Genomic DNA, 21,728 nt, shown 5'->3' on the forward strand with positions numbered 1-21,728 from the left:
AAGCCCAATGAGTTCTTGTGTGAGGAGGCATGTTAGAGTATATAAAATGTCTTGGGACCTCAACCATCAGCTTAAGTTTTTGATTGAGTTAGTTCCTTGACATAATCTTCATTATAAACTACGAAAATAACATTTGTTTTAAATGACGGACTTGTTACTTAATTTGCAGTGTCTATACCTAGCAAGCTAATACAAATATAGTGCCGAAATTATAGTAAGATGGGTATGATAGCCTTCTATCCTTAAATAGAAATGAAGGAGTTTATTTTATTCGGTTGAACCAAGTACTGTAATTCTTAATAATATAAATGATTTTGAACACATAATCGAACATGTTTTTTCATGTACGTTCGAGAAAGCAGATAGAGGTGTGTCGAGTGATAGTGAATTAATGTTTGGGTCGCTACATAAAATGATTAATATGAAGCATATGGGACTTCACTAAGGATTAAAAACCATGCCTTGAACGAGGAAAGGCATGGTAGTAGGTTGCTTGGTCGAGCAGAAGATTGCTAGTTTGAGATGCTAATCAGAAGGCCAACAAAAAATATTCTGTTTCTTTTACATTAAGGGTGCAATAAAAGGGCAATTAAACATGTAATTAATTGCAACTTTAATGAGAGTTAAGTGTGTGACTTAATGGGGCATTCTTTTGATTTAATGTTGTGAGTTATTATAGAGTTAATGTGTGATTCTAAAAGGTTGTGCACCCTATATAAAAAGTAAGGACTAGTATAAAGTGAAGAAGTGAGGACTAGTATAAAGTGGGGGGCTAGGGTGTTTACGAAGAGATCATTCAATCTTTGTATTAATATTGTGTGATCGGAGATATTTAGTTTGAAAAGTAATTCTCGAGTAATGAGGGTCATTTTTATTTTTATTATAAACTTTTAGGTATACAGGTTCAGTCTTACCGCAATTAAACTCTAAAAATAAATTATGAAGCAACAGTTTGAGATCGTAGTCTTTGATTATGTGGTGTTTATGTTGTGATTAATAAGTTAACATAACAATGACCTAATAAGTATTAATATGTGATATGTTTACGGTAGGAAAATAAGAAATAATTTGATTAGAATAATTTGATTTTATTTTATTTCAAGATATTGTTTCGTTAGGAAGTTTCCATATTATGTTTTTTTTTTTTTAAATATTTTTAGCTTCTATTTTTGTATTTATAGGGGTCATTTTATCTACTTTGATTAATGAGAAAAAGTGAATAATTCAAATTTAAACCCCTAAACCTAAAATTAAATTCTTAACTCAACTCTTATAATTAATTTCTTCATTTACAATTTTCAGGGAGAAATTTGCGTCGCTAGTTCTCGTATTCTTGTTCAAGAAGGAATATATGAGGAGGTAGCAAAAAAATTAGTAGAAAAGGCTAAAGCTTGGGTTGTTGGTGATCCTTTTGATCCTAAAGTTCAACAAGGACCTCAGGTGCATTTGTTTTGCATAATTACTACTACTTTTTCAATTTTTTTTTAGGTAATATTGAATTACAGGTTAAGTAAGGGAATGTAACGGTAAGGTTAAAATCAATTTCGGTATCTTTCTTGAAAAATTGGTATATGTTCTCTAACTGAGACATTATTCAATTCTCATATTTTAGCTTGTTCCATTATTTCAACTAAGAGGCAATTTTTAGTTATTGCTTAATTAAAAATGATAGCTTATATATATTAGCTACTAAATTTGGAGTATAAAGAAAAATGAAATATTAATAAGACTAAACAAAATAATTTACAATCAAAACCCAAATAGAAGTAAACCTGGCCTTTTAAAAGGACGTAAATGATACTTACCTTACATTAACATATAGACAACAAAGTAGCATAAGAGATGATCATATAAATCCTATTTTTTAAGGGATTATCTTTTTATAGCTGGATATATTTAGGTCTCTTTCAAACATCGAACTGAATTTGCTTTTAAGGGATATATTTGTGTTTAAATTTATACACCTCTCATTTAAAGGTGAATACGTTAAAATAACTCACTAAAAAAAATTAAATATAGTTTATAAAGCCTCAAAAGATATTAATTTTATTTTAAGAGAAAGTAAACTAATTTATATACATAATGTAGATTGACAAGATCCAATTTGAGAAAGTACTTTCATACATTCATAAAGGAAAAGAAGAAGGCGCTGAGTTATTATTTGGTGGTGAACCTGATGGTGATAAAGGATTTTATATTCCCCCAACCATATTTTCTGATGTTCAGGTATCTTTTAAACTATTTTTTTACATACTTGGATGATATACATTTGGACGTACTTTTGGTTCCTATCAATTTACTAATCCAGACTTAGTGACTAATAAATTGTATCCGACCCTTGAATTGGTTTTGCATGTATATAATTTCGTACAGGAAAATCCATCTTAGTTAGGTGTTAATTAGGTAGAATTGAATTTATAAATGTCTAATTGCGTTTCCAAATTGTACAGGATCATATGCAAATAGCAAGGGATGAAATATTTGGCCCTGTCATGTCTTTGATGAAATTCAAGTGAGTTTTTACATCATTTTACCTTAGAATAGTGACTCTTATTCACTATAATTGTTTCATTTGATTTTAATACGTTTGTCAATGCACTACTTTAATTTTAAATATTTTTAATTGTACTTAAGTAAAAATTAATTATAAAAAATTTATGTTAGTAAAATTTACATTAAGACCAACTAAACAAGATCTCACTTAACTACATTTTAACTTATTTAAGAATAAGTAAGAGTGAGTGATAAATAGTATTCAAAACTCTAATGGAGCAATTTTTCACATAATAAGTTTTGTTTACATAACAAGAAAAATGATTTACCAGAGTTGTCGCCAAAGAAGAGGATTGACATCCGAATGATCCCTAATATCCTAGCAATAGGGAATTCTCTAAGTTGTTGATGATGGCTTCCAATACGAACAGTTCCTATTAAAAAGTGATATAGTAGTTAATTTGCGAATAATAACCTTCAAATTTAGGGCTTTTACAAGTTTTTCTTTTTGAGAATAACTACCATTAAAGTATCAAAGTCTATACCATTCAGGCAAAGTGTCCGTTGACCAACCAAAATGACCTTTTACTAGCCTAAATGACCATTGACCATTACTAATCATCTTTGACTTTTATTGACCATCCCTAATCACCTTAAAGTTTCTTAATTACCAATAGTACCCTTGTATTTTAGCACTATAACGTCGTTTTTACCCATCATAACGACATTTTTTCAAAATGCGATGTTAATTATCTTTTTCGGTCTACTTTAAATATATTTTTTGGTCTACGTTGGAAAAATATCGTTATGGTGGGTAAAAACAACGTTAAATATCTTTTTCGGTCCACATGCCGGAAACTAGGCGATTAAGTATTTGTTTCAACCAGATTTTCAAAAGAATTACCCCTTAATGGTAATTATGACGTTAGTTTTTTGGTAAAATATCATTTGATGGCTAAAAACGCCGTTAAATATCCTTTTCGGTCTACATGCCGAAAAATAGGCAAATAAGTTATTGTTCTGATCGAATTTCTGAAAGAGATATTCCATAAAGATAATTGCGACGTTCTCACGATCAATGTTTGAAAAAATATCATTATTACGATGGGTAAAAACAATGTTAAAATACTAAAACACAAGGGTACTATTAGTAATTAGGAAAGTCCAAGGTGATTAGAGATGGTCAACAAAAGTTAAATGTGATTAGTAATGGTCAATGGTCATTAAGGCTGGTGAACGGTCATTTTAGTTAGTCAATGGTCACTTGACTTGAATGGTGTAGAGTTTGATACTTGGATGAGATTTATTCGCAAAAAATAAATTTTGAGGCTGTAAGTCACAAAAGTTTTGGAGTTAAAGGCTGTTATTCACAAATTACTCTTCTTATTTCAATAATTAAAGTATAAAATTCAAAAATATAAAATACATGCATTATAAATAAGTGGGCCGAGTGGGCTTATTTAAGAGTATTTTTGTTACACCCCGGCCCTTAGACCACCGGTGACTACTCATGTAAACTGTAGATTGGCCCCATAGACCAACACAAGTCTTTCCAGTGCACTTTCGCCTTACTCGTGCACGCCTGGGATAACTTCCCAAGAGGTCACCCATCCTAAGATTGCTCCCTACCAAGCACGCTTAACTATGGAGTTCTTAGCAAATGGGCTCTCAAGAAAAAAAGATGCACCTTGTTGATTTGAGTAATCTATCAATTCTTTTTAAAGCCAAATTTGGGGTATCATACTCACCCCCACTTAGGAATACAATGTCCTCGTTGGACAGTAATTTCAGGATTTTTTCCCCCTCTAAGTGCACTGAATACATTATCAATCACGGTCGCAGGGTTGCTCTGATACCATTTCAAGGAACCAACTCAACCAAAAGCTTAAATTGATGATTGAGGCCTCACGATGTTATATACTCTAACACCCCCCTCCACACAACAGCCCTTTGGGCTAGAAATGTAGATGCAGCACATATATTCCTCATACATGGCGCTAAATATTCCACTTTAAATAAGGGGTGGTTGAGATTCGAACCTGTGACATCTTGTCACAATGGCTTCTGATACCACGTCGGTGACTACTCATGGAGACTGTAGACTGGACCTACAGACCAACAGTCTTTCCAGCGCACTTTAGCCTCACTCGTGCGCGCCCCGGAAAACTTCACAGGAGGTCACCCATCCAAAGATTGCTCCCCACCAAGTACGCTTAACTGTGGAGTTCTTAGCAAATGCGCTCTCTAGAAAAGAAGATACACCTTGTTGATATGAGTAATCTATTTGAGGTATCACAATTTTTTGTGTCATTAATAACCACTTAGGGTTCATGGACGGGCTTACTCGCATCTTTATTTTGTGCCATTACCATGCACTAAGCTTTAGTGGGCGGGCTTGGCCTACCTGTGATTGAACTTTTTTTTATATAAAGTTGTCCAAATCTACCCATTTTCAGTTGAATGGGTCGTGTGTGACGAGCAATCCTCCTATACATCGCTCTAATTAGCTTATTAGACTAGGGTTAGACTAGGAGAAAGAAAAAAACATGAAGATCACTTAACATCTAAACATTTTTCTACAATACGCGTACGTTGATCCACCTGAACGATTTCGGTACAAATCACAAAGCACACTTTGGAATTATAAAGTTTATTTGTTGTCAATCTTCATCTTACAACGTTTTTTAGAAATCTTAAGTGCAACACATTCAAAAAATAAAGATTTATTTTATTTCATCTAGCGTATATGTGAAAAAACATAATATTATTATGTGGAAACTTCCAGGACTATAGAAGAAGCAATCAAAAGAGCAAATGCGACAAAATATGGACTAGCAGCTGGAATAGTGACAAAAAATATAGACATTGCTAACACGGTATCACGATCGATTAGGGCAGGCACCATTTGGGTGAATTGTTATTTTGGTTTTGATTATGATGCTCCATTTGGTGGTTACAAAATGAGTGGATTCGGAAGAGACCAGGGACTTGATGCACTCTACATGTACACTCAAGTCAAGTCTGTTATCACCCCTATTTATAACTATCCCTGGCTTTAATCGATTGATACGACATCGCTTTTTATATTAGATCCAAGTATGATTCTTGTTTTGATATCAACGTACTTTGTTTGTTTTATTAAGGTAATATGAGTCATCCTGTTTAAGTTTTCTCCTTCAGAAAAATGATATGTATCAAAAATGGGATTAATACACTTTATAATAATGTTATCTGTATACTTTTGTGAGCATATGTAAATAGAAGTACTTAAAATCGTTCTCTTTGAATTTATGGTTGTATTGGTGAAGAAGTTGTGTTCATTTTTCTATTAGATGGAACACATATTCTCTCATTTTTATTCTATGAATTTGTTACTGATGGTGACATACTATGTGGAAAATGTCACTGAAGATCAAACTTGCAAAAATTGAAAATACATGTGATCCTTCGCTATATTAGTGTTAGCTATTAGTCATCTAATAAGGTATACTGTTTGTTTGATATAAAGGGAAAATTGTAAAAACTAAACCAACCTTTGCTCGACCCACTGAAAATAAACCCAACTATTGTTTATTTTTAAATAAACCCATACATTTGGTGTGATTGTTTAAAAAACTCCACTATTAACTATTCATAACTCTTAACTTATAAAGAAGCTTTGAAGATAGTTATAAACAACATGTCAGTTTATTTTTAGCGAATATAATTAATAGGTGAGTTTATTTAAAAATAAATAATAGATTGGTTTATTATTAACAATTTACCTAATATAAATGACCTCTTAATTTTTGATATATTAATTTTTTGGTTAAAAAAGATAGTAAAAATTGTGTTGAATTGTACCACATCTCCATCTTAAAGGGAGTTAAAGTTTTTCATGTGTTGCGTCAACTTTGGCTCTTATTTAGGCATTAGGGGCAACATTGTAGGGTATCAACGATGTCAACAGACATCATTTAATATATGTATAAAATTATATACCTAAAAATATTAATATATGTGATGATTAATTTGGTATAAGTTTTTCAATTTGACAACACTAATCTGGGTTCAAACCTCCTTAAGCACATTTTTTTTAAAATCTTAATTTGAAACCTACTTCCCATATCAATATTTTTTTACTCCAAAAAAACACCCTTATAAATAACTCTCTTGTCCCCCGAAACTTTCTCCTCACTCTCCAACAAACCAACCCGTCAGCCAACCACTATAGCATCACCCATCGGCCCACCGCTACTTTATCACGAGCAGCAACAACCAACAATCGCAACTAGTACAGGCTACACAACTGCCTATGCACTCCTGCATAACTAATCTATTAATTTACCTTTGTTTTATTCTTGTTTCCCAATATAAACCGATATTTCTTCGATTGTTTATTGTTATAAACTTATAAACTTGTTACAATGTTAAACACTGTTGAGTATGGTGACTCCAACTAGTAGCACCATTAAGTGCTGAAGAAGATGAATCAAAAGAAGAGTCATGGAAGAGCTGCAGTATGAGTCCGCGGGGGGCGCAGGGGCTGCTGTCCAGATACGCGGGGTGCGGAGTGCGTTATGTCTTCCTTTCACGGCTCGCGTAATTGTACATGACTCGCAAAATGGTGGTTTCTTTTCACGGGAGGTGTCTTTCAGACCGGTTACTTTGTGTTGATTATGTAATAACTTCCTTTTATTGGACATTAGTATATAAACTCCCATTTTAGGGTTAATACGTTATGAATCACAAATTCAGAGAGATCACAAGAGAGCCATTATAATTTGTGAGTGTGATTGTAGTTCATCTTGTAAATTCTTTGCAATCATAGTGAAATTATTTGATCTCGATGCCGATGGACGTAGCTATCACATTGATAGTGAACCACGTTAAATCTCTTGTGTCATTTCTTATTGTTTGCATTGAATTTCTTATTGTTACATTATTGTTCATCGACCTTGCTTCCGCTGTCGCACAACAATTGGCATCAAGAGGTCAAGTTTAGGTCCTTGGAGAGTTTTCGAGTGAAACAATGGCTAGAGATTCTATGTAACATCTCGGAAAAACTCGGGTCGTACCAAAAGAGAAGATGACCTTTTAAAAACGAGACAACTATAATCCGAGTCAAACCGGGATGTTAGAAAACAGTTTTAAACGGGTTTGAAATTAAGGAAAACGTGCGGATCGAGTTCTATTAGCGTTATTATGAACTAATAGATAATAAGAAATTCTTAGCAGCGGATAACAACGAAAAGTTAAATCTACTTATTACAACTTGAGAACGAAAATCGCCTCATAAAAACCAAATGTTCTTAAACTAAATTTTGAAGTTCTTATTAAGACTTCTCTATCCAAATAATTTATTTCTTCAAGGGACAATCCTCACTCCCCAGACCTGCAACTTAACTTACTGCTAGTCATTGCCCAGATAGGTAACAACATCATCGCAGGGTCGTTAAGACCAAAAGTACACGTCAGCAAACATCGCATACCAAATAAATAATAATGTAAGAGAAAGTTTTAATTTATTAGCTGACAATTCACAGAACCTTATGCTTCGATCATGCTTATTAAGAATAATTATTTTCATGTAAAAGTTAGTCAGCCATACTGCTGTACTATCCAGCCATACTGCCGGTACACCCAAACTCCATAAGTGAGACAATATATTAGGGGGAGCTAACCCCTAAGCAAGTCTCTACCATAGACACTCGCCTTACTTCGGTGCCTATGGTTAAGTATGCATACCCCCGCGGTGGCTCATAATGCCCTCATATACCGCGAGTAATTCATTTCCACCAATTGACGTCATACTACGTCCACTTTAAAGTTAGTGAGGTCATACTACCTCTGCTTATCAAAACAATGTATAAAAAAAATTATTGATTCGAAAGATAACATTATCTGCACTATATATCCATGCTTTACTTTTGTATACCATTAATATATGATACATCGGACTAATGCGAACCACGCTGCGTGTACATACCTTAAGCAAGATAACCAACTCACAAGCGTCTTAATCAATTCCCGGTCACGAATCGACTTCCTACAAGGTTCAATCGTATTCGGGAAATAAGCACACATACACATTTTCCTCAAATCATCCAACATACACATATTCAATCACATCCATACCTAGAATACTACACACAATCATGAACATCTATCACATACTATAACATGATAAATACACAAAACAGGACAGCCTATACAATCTGTCCAGAAACTCATCTTAAAACTGTCAAATTGAAAATCCGACTTCACTGTTGCGTCCGGAAGGCGTCAAAACCCCCGGGTACCAATTTTCATAATTTATAACATAGTATAAATATTTTTAACTCAATTTCAAAGCCAAAAAATGTTCCAAAAACACATTTTTTTCACCATTTTCAAAACCTACGGGATTTTGTCATTCCATCATTTTTTTTATCACAAAAATATAAATATCAATGCTTTATGTCCTATTAAATCTAAACAACAAAATTTACATAAAAATAAATTTTAATGAATTATTATTATATATTTTTTTTCAATATAATTCTTTTTACACAAATGTTTTCACACATACACATCACATATATACATGTATATATTTTTTTTTACCAACATTATAAGTTCCTTCTACTAATCAATAAAAATAAATAAATTCCTAACACCACATACATTTTTTTTTTCTATGAACATCCATTTATATATATATATATATATATATATATATATATATATATATATATATATATATATATATATATATATATATATATATATATATATATATTATATATATATATATATATATATTTTATATATATATATATATATATATATATATATATATATATATATATATATATAGATATATATATATATATATATTTTCAATCATCCATCAAACAATTTCTTCACACATATGTAAACATAACCAAAACCCTAAAAAAAAACATACATCAATTTAGATAGAAAATACATCATACTTTCACACATGAATTTTTAAATCATGAACAAATCATAAACTATAAAATAACACACATAAAAATCATAGAAATTTAAATTAAAATTTAAAAAATAAAAACTAGATTAAGAATTACTCACAATTGCTCAAGAACAAAACACCAAAATTGATGAACCAAAGGTGATTTAGGCGTGAGGATTAGAGAGTTTTTTGGGAGTGTTTTCTTACTTGCAAATGGTTTTGAAATGAAGGATGTAAGGTAAGGAATTAATTAAGGAATTATAGGATTTAATTACCAAAATGGAAGTTATAATCTTCCCCCAAAATCTTCCTATGGCCGGCCAACACCCATTCACATTCCCTTTTTTTTTTTTTTTTGAAATTAAAGATAGATTAGGAAAAAGGTTTGGACTTAAAATAGTTTTAATTGCCTTAAAAGTTGAAGTCTCATGATTTAACCTACTAACAAAATAAATAATAAAAAGAAATATATTTTTCTAAAAAGAATAATAATAATAATAATAATAATAATAATAATAATAATAATACTAGCAAATCATTTAATATATCGGAAAAAAAATATCGGGGTGTTACAGACTACCCCCCTTAAAAAGGTTTTGACCCCAAAACCTCAACGTACAAACACAAACACACAACAATCAAACACAAAATACACAACAATCACACGCATAAAAACGACAAAACAAGCACACAACAAAAGAAATAGATCAAAAATAACTCAAAGCGCGCAAAATCCTACCGCTTCCTACCCCCCTTAAAAAGTTACGTCCCCGTAACTTACTAACCTGAGGAAAAAGGTACGGATACTTCTCTCGCATTGAAGGTTCTGTTTCCCAAGTTGCCTCTTGTGATTGATGATTGGACCATAGAACCTTAACCATTGCAACATCTTTTCGTCGAGTACTGCGAACCTTTCTATCTAAAATCTGAACAGGTTGCTCTTCATAGGTGAGGCTTTCATCAAGTTCTAACGGTTCCGGGTCTAAGACATGCGAAGAAGCCGCAACATAACATTTTAACTGGGAGATATGAAAAACGTCATGAACCTTACCCAGCGCATTAGGTAACGCTAACCGGTAAGCTAACCTTCCAATCCGCTCCACAATATCATAGGGGCCAATGAAACGCGGGCTTAACTTCCCACGAGCACCAAAACGAACCACACCTCTCATCGGAGACACACGGAGTAGAACTTTGTCGCCCACTTCGTACTCATCAGGCCGACGTCGGAGATCGGCGTACGATTTTTGTCTATTCTGGGCTGCCTTCATTTTATCACGAATTAACTTTACTTTCTTAGTCATTTGCACAAGCATATCAGGTCCTAAGGTGACAGATTCAGTAAAATCATCCCAACATACAGGACTACGGCACTTACGACCATAAAGTGCTTCAAACGGAGCCATTTGAATTGTTGCCTGATAACTGTTATTATAAGAGAATTCCACTAAATCCAAATGTTCATCCCATGAACCTTGCCATTCCATGGCTATTGCTCTCAACATGTCTTCTAGTATCTGATTGACACGTTCAGTCTGACCATCCGTCATAGGGTGAAAAGACGTGCTATGAAGAAGATTGGTTCCCAAAGCCTATTGTAATGACTTCCAAAAATGTGACAAGTATCGAGTATCACGATCAGAGACAATAGTACGAGGTATTCCGTGATATCGAACAACGTATCTAATATAGGCACGAGCAAGTTGTTCCATATCCCACTTACAATTCATCGGAATAAACCTTGCAGACTTAGTAAGCCTATCCACAATCACCCAAAGAGTATCATTACCAGCCTTAGTTCGTGGCAACCCTAACACGAAATCCATAGATATGTCATCCCACTTCCATACCGGGACTTCCAGAGGTTGCAGTAACCCAGCTGGTCTTCGATGTTCACTTTTAACCTTTTGACACGTTAAACACTTGGAAACAAAATCTGCAATATTCTTTTTCATACCTGACCACCAAAACATACATTTTAAATCTTGATACATCTTATCTCCACCAGGATGAACCGAGTATCTAGAATAATGAGCTTCGTTCAATAATTTTTCCTTCAAGGAGTCACACCCATCCGGCACACACCACCGTCCTTTAAAACGAAGACTACCGTCCTCATGAATTGTAAAACCTTCAGCTTTCCCTTCACTGATCTGCTCCCGAAGTTTAATGAACTTTGGGTCTTCCAGTTGCTTAGCCATAATCTCTTCGAAAAAGGTAGGTTGAATAGACAAGGCACTCAACTTGGCTTCCAATTCCCCTTCTTGGATTATCTCCAAGTTCATTCTCCCAAACTCCTTGCACAACTCCTCAGAGGTTATTAACGCTGAGACTGAATGCCTCGATTTTCTGCTCAAGGCATCAGCGACTACATTCGCACGGCCTTCGTGATATGAAATCTCCAAATCATAATCACTGATAAGTTCTAACCAACGTCGTTGGCGCAAATTCAACTCGGATTGAGTGAACAAAAATTGCAAACTTTTATGATCCATAAAGACCTTGCATTTGACACCATAAAGGTAATGTCGCCAGATTTTCAATGCGAAAACCACAGCCGCTAACTCCAAGTCATGTATTGGATAATTCACCTCATGAGTCCTTAGTTGACGTGAAGCATACGCCACCACCTTTCTATCTTGCATTAAAACACAACCTAATCCATGTTTGGAAGCGTCACTGTAGACGGAGTATTCCAAGGATGGATCAGGTAAGGTCAACACAGGGGCTGTAGTTAACTTCTCCTTCAATAACTGAAATGCCTTCTCACACTCCTCAGTCCATTCGAACTTCTTTTCCTTCTTCATCAAGGCTATCAGTGGACGAGCGATGCGAGAAAAGTCCTTCACAAAACGACGATAGTATCCTGCTAATCCCAAGAAACTCCGGATATCTGTAACATTCCGAGGTGTAGACCAATCTCGAACAGCTGCTACTTTTGCCGGATCAACGGAAATTCCTTCCTTAGAAACAATGTGACCCAGAAAAGCCACTTGCTCTAACCAAAATTCACACTTCGAAAACTTAGCATACAACTGATTCTCTCGCAGAATCTGCAAGACTATCCTTAAATGCTCTTGATGTTCTTCTTGGCTCTTGGAATATACCAAAATATCATCAATGAACACCACCACACACTTATCGAGGTACGCGTTAAAAACCCGATTCATCAACCCCATAAATGCTGCAGGTGCGTTGGTCAACCCAAAAGGCATCATGGTAAATTCGAAGTGTCCGTATCTGGTTCTAAAAGCTGATTTACTAATATCCTCCTCCTTGATACGTAACTGATGATACCCTGACCGCAGATCAATCTTGGAAAAGACTCCTACCCCTTGCAACTGATCAAAAAGATCATCGATCCGTGGTAATGGGTACTTATTCTTAACAGTGACCTTATTAAGTTCTCTGTAATCAATACAGAGACGCATCGTTCCGTCCTTTTTCCTTACAAACAACACTGGGGCTCCCCAAGGCGACACACTGGGTCTTATATAACCCTTCTCTAACAACTCCTCCAATTGGACTTTCAATTCTTCCATCTCCTTTGGGGCCATTCGGTAAGGAGCTTTTGAAATTGGCCTTGTCCCAGGGATTAAATCAATCGAGAAATCCACATCTCTTCTTGGCGGCATACCAGGAAGTTCTTCTGGAAAAACATCTCTAAAATCACAGACTACTGGAATGTTCTCAAGCTGCAACTCCCGCTCCCCTACTTTACTTATACTACACAGAAACCACGGTTGCCCTTGCTTGATTAACTTTCTGACCTTCAATGAAGATACAATTTTTATCCTCGGTCCCTTAGGAAAACTCCTATATTTAACCTTCTCCCCCCTAGGTCCACTTAAAGTCACTAACTGTTCTTCACAATCTATTATCGCTTTGTATCTACTTAGCCAATCCATCCCAAGTATTACATTTAGATCATCCATTTCTAGAGAAAATAAATTACTTGGAAATTATACTTTCCCTATCTTAACCGGCACTTCACGGAACAACGTATTAAAATGAAAAGTCTCCCCAGAAGGAGTAGAGACTGAAAAAGATGTTTCCTCGGAGTTCTCTAATTCTAAATCCTTAACTCTAGACTTTGAAACAAACGAGCACGATGTACCAGAATTAAAAAGTACTTTAACGGATTTTGTATTAATACAGAACGTACCTATGACCACATCTGACGCCTGCGCTGCCTCCCTCGAGTTAACTGCTGAAAGCCTGCCGTCGTTCTGGGTAGAAGTAGTAACACCTCCTTGATTACCACGTTGGCTCGAAAAGAAATTCTCGTTTCTAGCATTTCCCAGTCGTTCCTGAACACCGGAGTTATTTCCCGGAAACCTAAGGTTTGAGGCACCTCCCATGTTTCGGCCAAAACTTCCACCATTGTGATTCCCCCTTCCAGGTTCATTACTACTCCGTCCGTTAGTGAGTCTTTGTTGTTGGAAACCTCTATGATTTCCCCCTTGCAACTCTTGTTGTCCTATGGGAGTATAACACTCGTACATTCTATGGCCCGGCTTACCACAGTAAGAACAGTCCACTAACGCACCCCAGCAGTCCCTTCCTGGGTGATTCTTTTGGCATCTCCTACAGTTGAAGATTCTTTCCTTCCCATTGCGATCATACAAAGGCTTCTGCATTCTAGCCTCTAGTCTCGAATTTCCCCCATTCTTGCTGTTTTGACCAGAATGGAAACCTTTCTCCTGAAAGCCTCCAAACGGTTTGTGCTTCTTAAATTGATTTTGGACTTGATTACTCGCATTCGTATCATTCTGAAACACGGGTTCTTTTCTCTTTTCTCCGCTATGGCCCAACTTCTCTTTTTCCTTCCTGATAACATTCCAATCTGCGCAGCTCTCTTGTATAGCTGGTCTAACGTATCATATCTATCAGTCTCAATGTATTTTTGGATCTCATACGATAGACCTAACTCAAAACGCTGTATTTTCTTTCCCTCAGTTGGGACATCGTCAGGGCAAAACTTCAAGTATTCCATAAATTTCTGATAATATTCATCTACCGTTAGGTTTCCCATTTCGAACCTAGCAAACTCATTTGATTTGTCCTTCCTAACATGAGGCGGATAAAATTGGTCCCTTAACGCCCCCTTAAATCCTTCCCAGCTTAAGTCACCGTCGTTTTTTGATATCAACCTCATCTTACTATGTGTCCACCAATAGTCAGCGTCTTCCACTAGAAAAAACGCGGCTTGGTCAACCATGAGCTCAGCAGGACATCTCACCACGCTAAAAAGCTTGTCAAATTCTCTCAGCCAGTTTTCCAACATAGAAGGTTCACCTTTTCCACTATAAGTCCAGGGTTTACTCTGGGCTATTCTCTTACTAATTGACGAAGCCTTTTCCTCCAAGGATTTTGGTCTCGGATTCCTTGCGCCAGCTAGGGCCTTAACTAAGTTTCGAAGCACGCGGTCAGAGTTTCCTCTTGGCACGGACCTCCTCAAAAAGGGTGGCATGATGGCAGGTATACTGCATTAGGTTAAACAAGGTATGTAAATACATTTCTACAGCGTTTGTGGTTAAGGAGAAAAATTCATTCTGTTATAGTTCTAAAATAAACAAGGTAGTAGCCCTAAAGGAAAAAAAAAAGGTTGAACAATGAGTCTATAATCAAATCTATTCATTTTTTCCTTAAATACAATACTGAATCGATTCTAGTTACTAATGTTTAGACTTTTAAAACAAAATTCAAATTCAAAACATAATATCATATAGTTCCAATCTAAAAAGAATACTTGGGTATAAATTCCCACATAATCATTGTTCAAATACTACAAAAGTCCGAGATAACCAACCAATTCACTTAACCAACAGGATAGTTCACAATTTATTCTACTAAGGAACTAGACATACGAACTCGTACACATGCATAATCAAATAAAGTAAAAACAATCAGGCAAATAAAGGCGACGCATCCAGACGGTCCTGATCCTCCATGTATTGATCAGGGTCAAAATCAGCATCACCAGAGTCATCGCTAGACGCGCTATTGGAAACAGAAAGGGTTCCTACAGATAAGAAGTCACTCATAGTAAGTCGCGCTACGGAATCAGAAAGCTCTACAATTATTGGCTCAGGTGGTTCCTCCTCCCACATCATTTTCTCACTTTCTTCCTCACTCATGAGATCCTCTCGCCTCACTGGCCAACCCCCTAGAATAATTACCCCGCTATCATTATCACTCAACATTCCATCTCTATCAGCTAGTTCCCCCTCCTCATCAGCATTATATCCATCCCCTAAGTTATCCTCATCAGGCTCTTCTACCACTCCTAAAGAATCCTCCTCCATAAATTCTCCCTGCTCCTCATCAGAATTTTCTTCGAAATCCTCCTCAAATTCTTCTTCTGGGTCCTCATCGGGGTCCTCCTCCGGGTCCTCTTCTGGATCCTCCTCGGGATCCTTCTCGAAATCCAACTCGTCGAAGATTATAAATGGCACTGAGTTTGGGTTTACTACGGGAACATCCTCCTCATTACTATCTCTCCTTGCCCCACTAGGTTCTGGAACGTCAACTCCGTCCCGACCCTCAGTTTGCACTGCTCTTACCCTTCTGTCAACCTCTAGGTGAAACTGGTCACTCCTCTCTTTCAGTGCAATCATCTCCTCTTCCATTATTCTTTCATACACTAGTTTGGACTTTTTGTAGATCATTTCCATTCGTCGGGTGTAATCCAAATCACTTTCCCCCTCTTTTCTATCCCAAATTCCCAGAGCCTCTATTTCTGCCTAGGCTAGGGCATTAACTAAAGCTCTCCAGGGTTCCTCTCGGGTATTAATTCCCTCCTCGGCCGGTCTTTTTCTTTTATCCATGAAAAAAAGTAATAATTGAACTTCCTGACTCACAAAGAAAGAAAAGAAGACAATTAATTTCTGAGATAAGACAAAGATAGATAATTCAAAGCATCAGAGATATAAACACATAAATCCTATCATGCACACATCAAAGTTATCCATGACATCATGCTTAAAGACACCAAGCACAACACATCATATCCCCTTAATGTCTACCCCTTTTACTCTCGTCAAATTTTTTTTTTCTACGTTAGTCTATCGGTACAGATAAATAACACTAAATAAAACTCCCGCTCTGATACCAGTTGTAACATCTTGGAATAACTCGGGTCGTACGAAAAGAGAAGATGACCTTTTAAAAACAAGACAACTATAATCCGAGTCAAACCGGGATGTTAGAAAACAGTTTTAAACGGGTTTGAAATTAAGGAAAACGTGCGGATCGAGTTCTATTAGCGTTATTATGAACTACTAGATAATAAGAAATTCTTAGCAGCGGATAACAACGAAAAGTTAAATCTACTTATTACAACTTGAGAACGAAAATCGCCTCATAAAAACCAAATGTTCTTAAACTAAATTTTGAAGTTCTTATTAAGACTTCTCTATCCTAATAATTTATTTCTTCAAGGGACAATCCTCACTCCCCAGACCTGCAACTTAACTTAGTGCTAGTCATTGCCCAGATAGGTAACAACATCATCGCAGGGTCGTTAAGACCAAAAGTACACGTCAGCAAACATCGCATAGCAAATAAATAATAATGTAAGAGAAAGTTTTAATTTATTAGCTGACAATTCACAGAACCTTATGCTTCGATCATGCTTATTAAGAATAATTATTTTCATGTAATAGTTAGTCAGCCATACTGCTGTACTATCCAGCCATACTACCGGTACACCCAAACTCCATAAGTGAGACAATACATTAGGGGGAGCTAACCCCTAAGCAAGTCTCTACCATAGACACTCGCCTTACTTCGGTTCCTATGGTTAAGTATGCATACCCCCGCGGTGGCTCATAATGCCCTCATATACCGCGAGTAATTCATTTCCACCAATTGACGTCATACTACGTCCACTTTAAAGTTAGTGAGGTCATACTACCTCTGCTTATCAAAACAATGTATAAAAAAAATTATTGATTCGAAAGATAACATTATCCGTACTATATATCCATGCTTTACTTTTGTATACCATTAATATATGATACATCGGACTAATGCGAACCACGCTGCGTGTACATACCTTAAGCAAGATAACCAACTCACAAGCGTCTTAATCAATTCCCGGTCACGAATCGACTTCCTACAAGGTTCAATCGTATTCGGGAAATAAGCACACATACACATTTTCCTCAAATCATCCAACATACACATATTCAATCACATCCATACCTAGAATACTACACACAATCATGAACATCTATCACATACTATAACATGATAAATACACAAAACAGGACAGCCTATATAATCTGTCCAGAAACTCAACTTAAAATTGTTAAATTGAAAATCCGACTTCACTGTTGCGTCCGGAAGGCGTCAAAACCCCGGGTACCAATTTTCATAATTTATAACATAGTATAAGTATTTTTAACTCAATTTCAAAGCCAAAAAATGTTCCAAAAACACATTTTTTTCACCATTTTCAAAACCTACGGGATTTTGTCATTCCATCATTTTTTTTATCACAAAAATATAAATATCAATGCTTTATGTCCTATTAAATCTAAACAACAAAATTTACATAAAAATAAATTTTAATGAATTATTATTATATATTTTTTTTCAATATAATTCTTTTTACACAAATGTTTTCACACATACACATCACATATATACATGTATATATTTCTTTTTACCAACATTATAAATTCCTTCTACTAATCAATAAAAAAAAATAAATTCCTAACACCACATACATTTTTTTTTTTCTATGAACATCCATTTATATATATATATATATATATATATATATATATATATATATATATATATATATATATATATATATATATATATATATATATATATATATATATATATATATATATATATATATATATATATATATATATATATATATATATATATATATATATTTTCAATCATCCATCAAACAATTTCTTCACACATATGTAAACATAACCAAAACCCTAAAAAAAACATACATCAATTTAGATAGAAAATACATCATACTTTCACACATGAATTTTTAAATCATGAACAAATCATAAACTATAAAATAACACACATAAAAATCATAGAAATTTAAATTAAAATTTAAAAAATAAAAACTAGATTAAGAATTACTCACAATTGCTCAAGAACAAAACACCAAAATTGATGAACCAAAGGTGATTTAGGCGTGAGGATTAGAGAGTTTTTGGGAGTGTTTTCTTACTTGCATATGGTTTTGAAATGAAGGATGTAAGGTAAGGAATTAATTAAGGAATTATAGGATTTAATTGTGATAATTTCCTTAACCATTCAATTACCAAAATGGAAGTTATAATCTTCCCCCAAAATCTTCCTATGGCTGGCCAACACCCATTCACATTCCCATTTTTTTTTTTTTTTTGAAATTAAAGATAGATTAGGAAAAAGGTTTGGACTTAAAATGGTTTTATTTGCCTTAAAAGTTGAAGTCTCATGATTTAACCTACTAACAAAATAAATAATAAAAAGAAATATATTTTTCTAAAAAGAATAATAATAATAATAATAATAATAATAATAATAATAATAATAATAATAATAATAATAATAATAATAATAATAATATTACTAGCAAATCATTTAATATATCGGAAAAAAAATATCGGGGTGTTACATTCTACAATAAGAATCGAGAAATTTACTGGGAAAAATAGCTTCGGGTTGTGGCAAATAAATATGAAGGCTCTATTGAAACAGTAGCAAATCTGGTGTCCGTTGGCTCCAAAGACTACTACTGCGGGGTCGGAAGACGGATTAAGTAACGAGCAATTGGCAGTAATGGAGGAAAAGGCTCATTCTACCATTTTGCTAAGTTTGGATGATCGTATCATCACAGAGGTCGCTGATCAGGCTACAGCGGCAGAATTATGGATGACATTAGAGTCATTGTATATGACTAAGTCGCCGACCAACAAATTATTGTTGAAGCAGCAGTTGCTCAGCCTCCGAATGCAGTCAGGTACTCCCTTAGGGGAACATCTTGAAAAACTTAACTCTATTTTATTGGATTTGCGTAACTTAGATGTTAAAATAAATGATGAGTATGCTGTGTTGATTTTACTTTTGTCTCTACCGTCTAGCTATGAGAGTTTTTTGAGTCTTTTGTTGTTGGTAAAGACTCTCTAACCCTAGAAGAAGTGAAAGCAGCACTTCATACTAGGGAACTTCGTCAGAAAGCTATAGGTGATAACGGGGAGAGTGGCAGTGGGTTGTTTGTTAAGTCCGAGAAATCTAAAAAGAGGCAGGGGGTTAACAAGGGCAACAATACTGGGTCGAGTGCTGGAAACAACAATGAGAGATCTAATAAGACTGCAAGGAAGACCTGTTATTACTGTAAGAAATCGGGTCACTTTAGGGCTAATTGTCCGGTGAGAAAGGGTAATTCCCAAGCTGCTGTAGTTGAGGAAAAAACCGAAGGGGAACTATAATTCTGAGGAAGACTTGGCATTAGTGAATTCTGCTAAGTCTGGGGATCTTTATGATGATTAAGTTCTAGTTTCGGGGTGTTCGTTCCATATGAGTCCGCGTCAAGACTGGTTTGACACATATAAGTCTTGCAATGGGGGTAAAGTTATTGTAGGTAACAATGCACCTTGTAAGATTACGGGTATTGCGTCAATGAGGTTGAGGACTAGTGATGGGCGAAAGTTGACATTGACTAGGGTGGGGCATGTCCCTACTTTGGGGAAGAATTTGATTTCATTAGGTTCCTTGGATGATTTGGGATACAATGGAGTGTTTTCGGATGGGGAGCTGTCCATTTATCGAGGTTCGGAGTTGGTACTTAAGGGTATCAAGAGGAACACCCTCTATGTCTTTGAGGGTGTCACACTGTCTAGTTCTGCGGTTTGCGCATCGGTGTCTCACCAGGAGATGACCAAGATTTGGCACATGAGGCTTGGTCATATGGGGGAGACGGGGATGCAGCTATTGTCTAAGAGGGGTCGACTATCCGGGATCAATGTTTCCATCCTTTAATTTTGTGACCATTGTGTGTTTGGGAAGAAAAATAGGTCAAAGTTCAGCAAGGGTGCTCACTTTATTGATGATGTGCTTGATTATATCCATTCAGATTGCTGGGGTCTATCTAGGGTTGAAGGTATGGGAGGTTTCCACTACTTTGTGTCATTTGTAGATGACAAGTCCCGATACACATGACTTTGGTTGCTTAAGTTAAAGGATGAGGCTTTTATGGCTTTTAAGCAATGGAAAGCTTTGGTGGAGAATCGACAGGGTAGGAAGATCAATAAGCTATGAACAGACAATGGGCTAGAATTTTGCAAAGAGGACACCACAGCAAAGCGGGTTAATTAGACACTGCTTGAGAGAGTTCGATGCATGCTCTCTAATGCAGGGCTTGGGAGGAGGTATTGGAGTGAAGCTGTGATGACAGCTTGTTATATCATCAATAGGGGTCCTCATTCAGGATTTGACTTCAAAATCCGGTTTGAGATCTAGAGTGGTAGGTTTCCTAGTTTCTATAATTTGAAAATTTTTGGCGGTGTTGCTTATTATCATGTTAGTGAGGGTGATCTGGATCCACGAGCCAAGACGGGGTGTTTTTTATTAGGTACGGTGATGGTGTGAAGGGGTTTAGGATCTATTCACCTTCGGAGGGTCGAGTGATTCTTAGTAGGGATGTGACTTTTAACGAGAGCACAATGTATTCCAAGAAGAGTTCGGAGTCTTCTGATTTAGGGAAGAAAGGGGATAACATACTACAGACAGATGGGATGCTTGAGGTACATCAATCATCCATTGCTGATTTACCTCAAGTGCAGTTTATTGATGATGATGCTGAGGTTCCAGTGCCGTACTCCTGAACCTAAGGTTGTTCCATCTTCTCCTACTTCTGGGGAGGATGTGGAGTAGTCTAATCATGGGTCATCTAGTCAATCTGACACCATTCTTGATAGACCTAGACAAGTTATCAAGAAGCCTGTTAGGTTGATTGAAGAGATGGAAGGAAGAAATTGCTTTGTTGAGAATTTGACAGGTTATGCATTGAGTGTAATTGATGATGTAGAGTCATATGAACCTGCCACGTATAAACAAGCAATTAGTTGTAGTGAGTCGGCGCAATGGCTTGCTGCAATGGGTGAAGAGATGCAGTTTCTTTATAAGAACAGAGTGTGGGAACTTGTGAAGGTACCAGAGGGGAGGAAGCTTGTAGAGTGCAAGTGGATTTTTAAGAAGGAAGAAGGGTCATCTGAATCTGAGAAAGTTCATTTTAACGCTAGGCTAGTTG

General features: G+C 35.7%; 1 pseudogene; it reads left to right on the plus strand.

Moving 5' to 3' along the window:
• LOC130814575 (aldehyde dehydrogenase family 2 member C4-like) overlaps nt 1-5,777 on the plus strand; it is a 26,162-nt pseudogene extending 20,385 nt beyond the window's left edge.
• Nucleotides 5,778-21,728: the final 15,951 nt, after the last annotated feature.

This window comes from Amaranthus tricolor, chromosome 6, assembly GCF_026212465.1.
Source record: "Amaranthus tricolor cultivar Red isolate AtriRed21 chromosome 6, ASM2621246v1, whole genome shotgun sequence".
Lineage (NCBI taxonomy): Eukaryota > Viridiplantae > Streptophyta > Magnoliopsida > Caryophyllales > Amaranthaceae > Amaranthus > Amaranthus tricolor.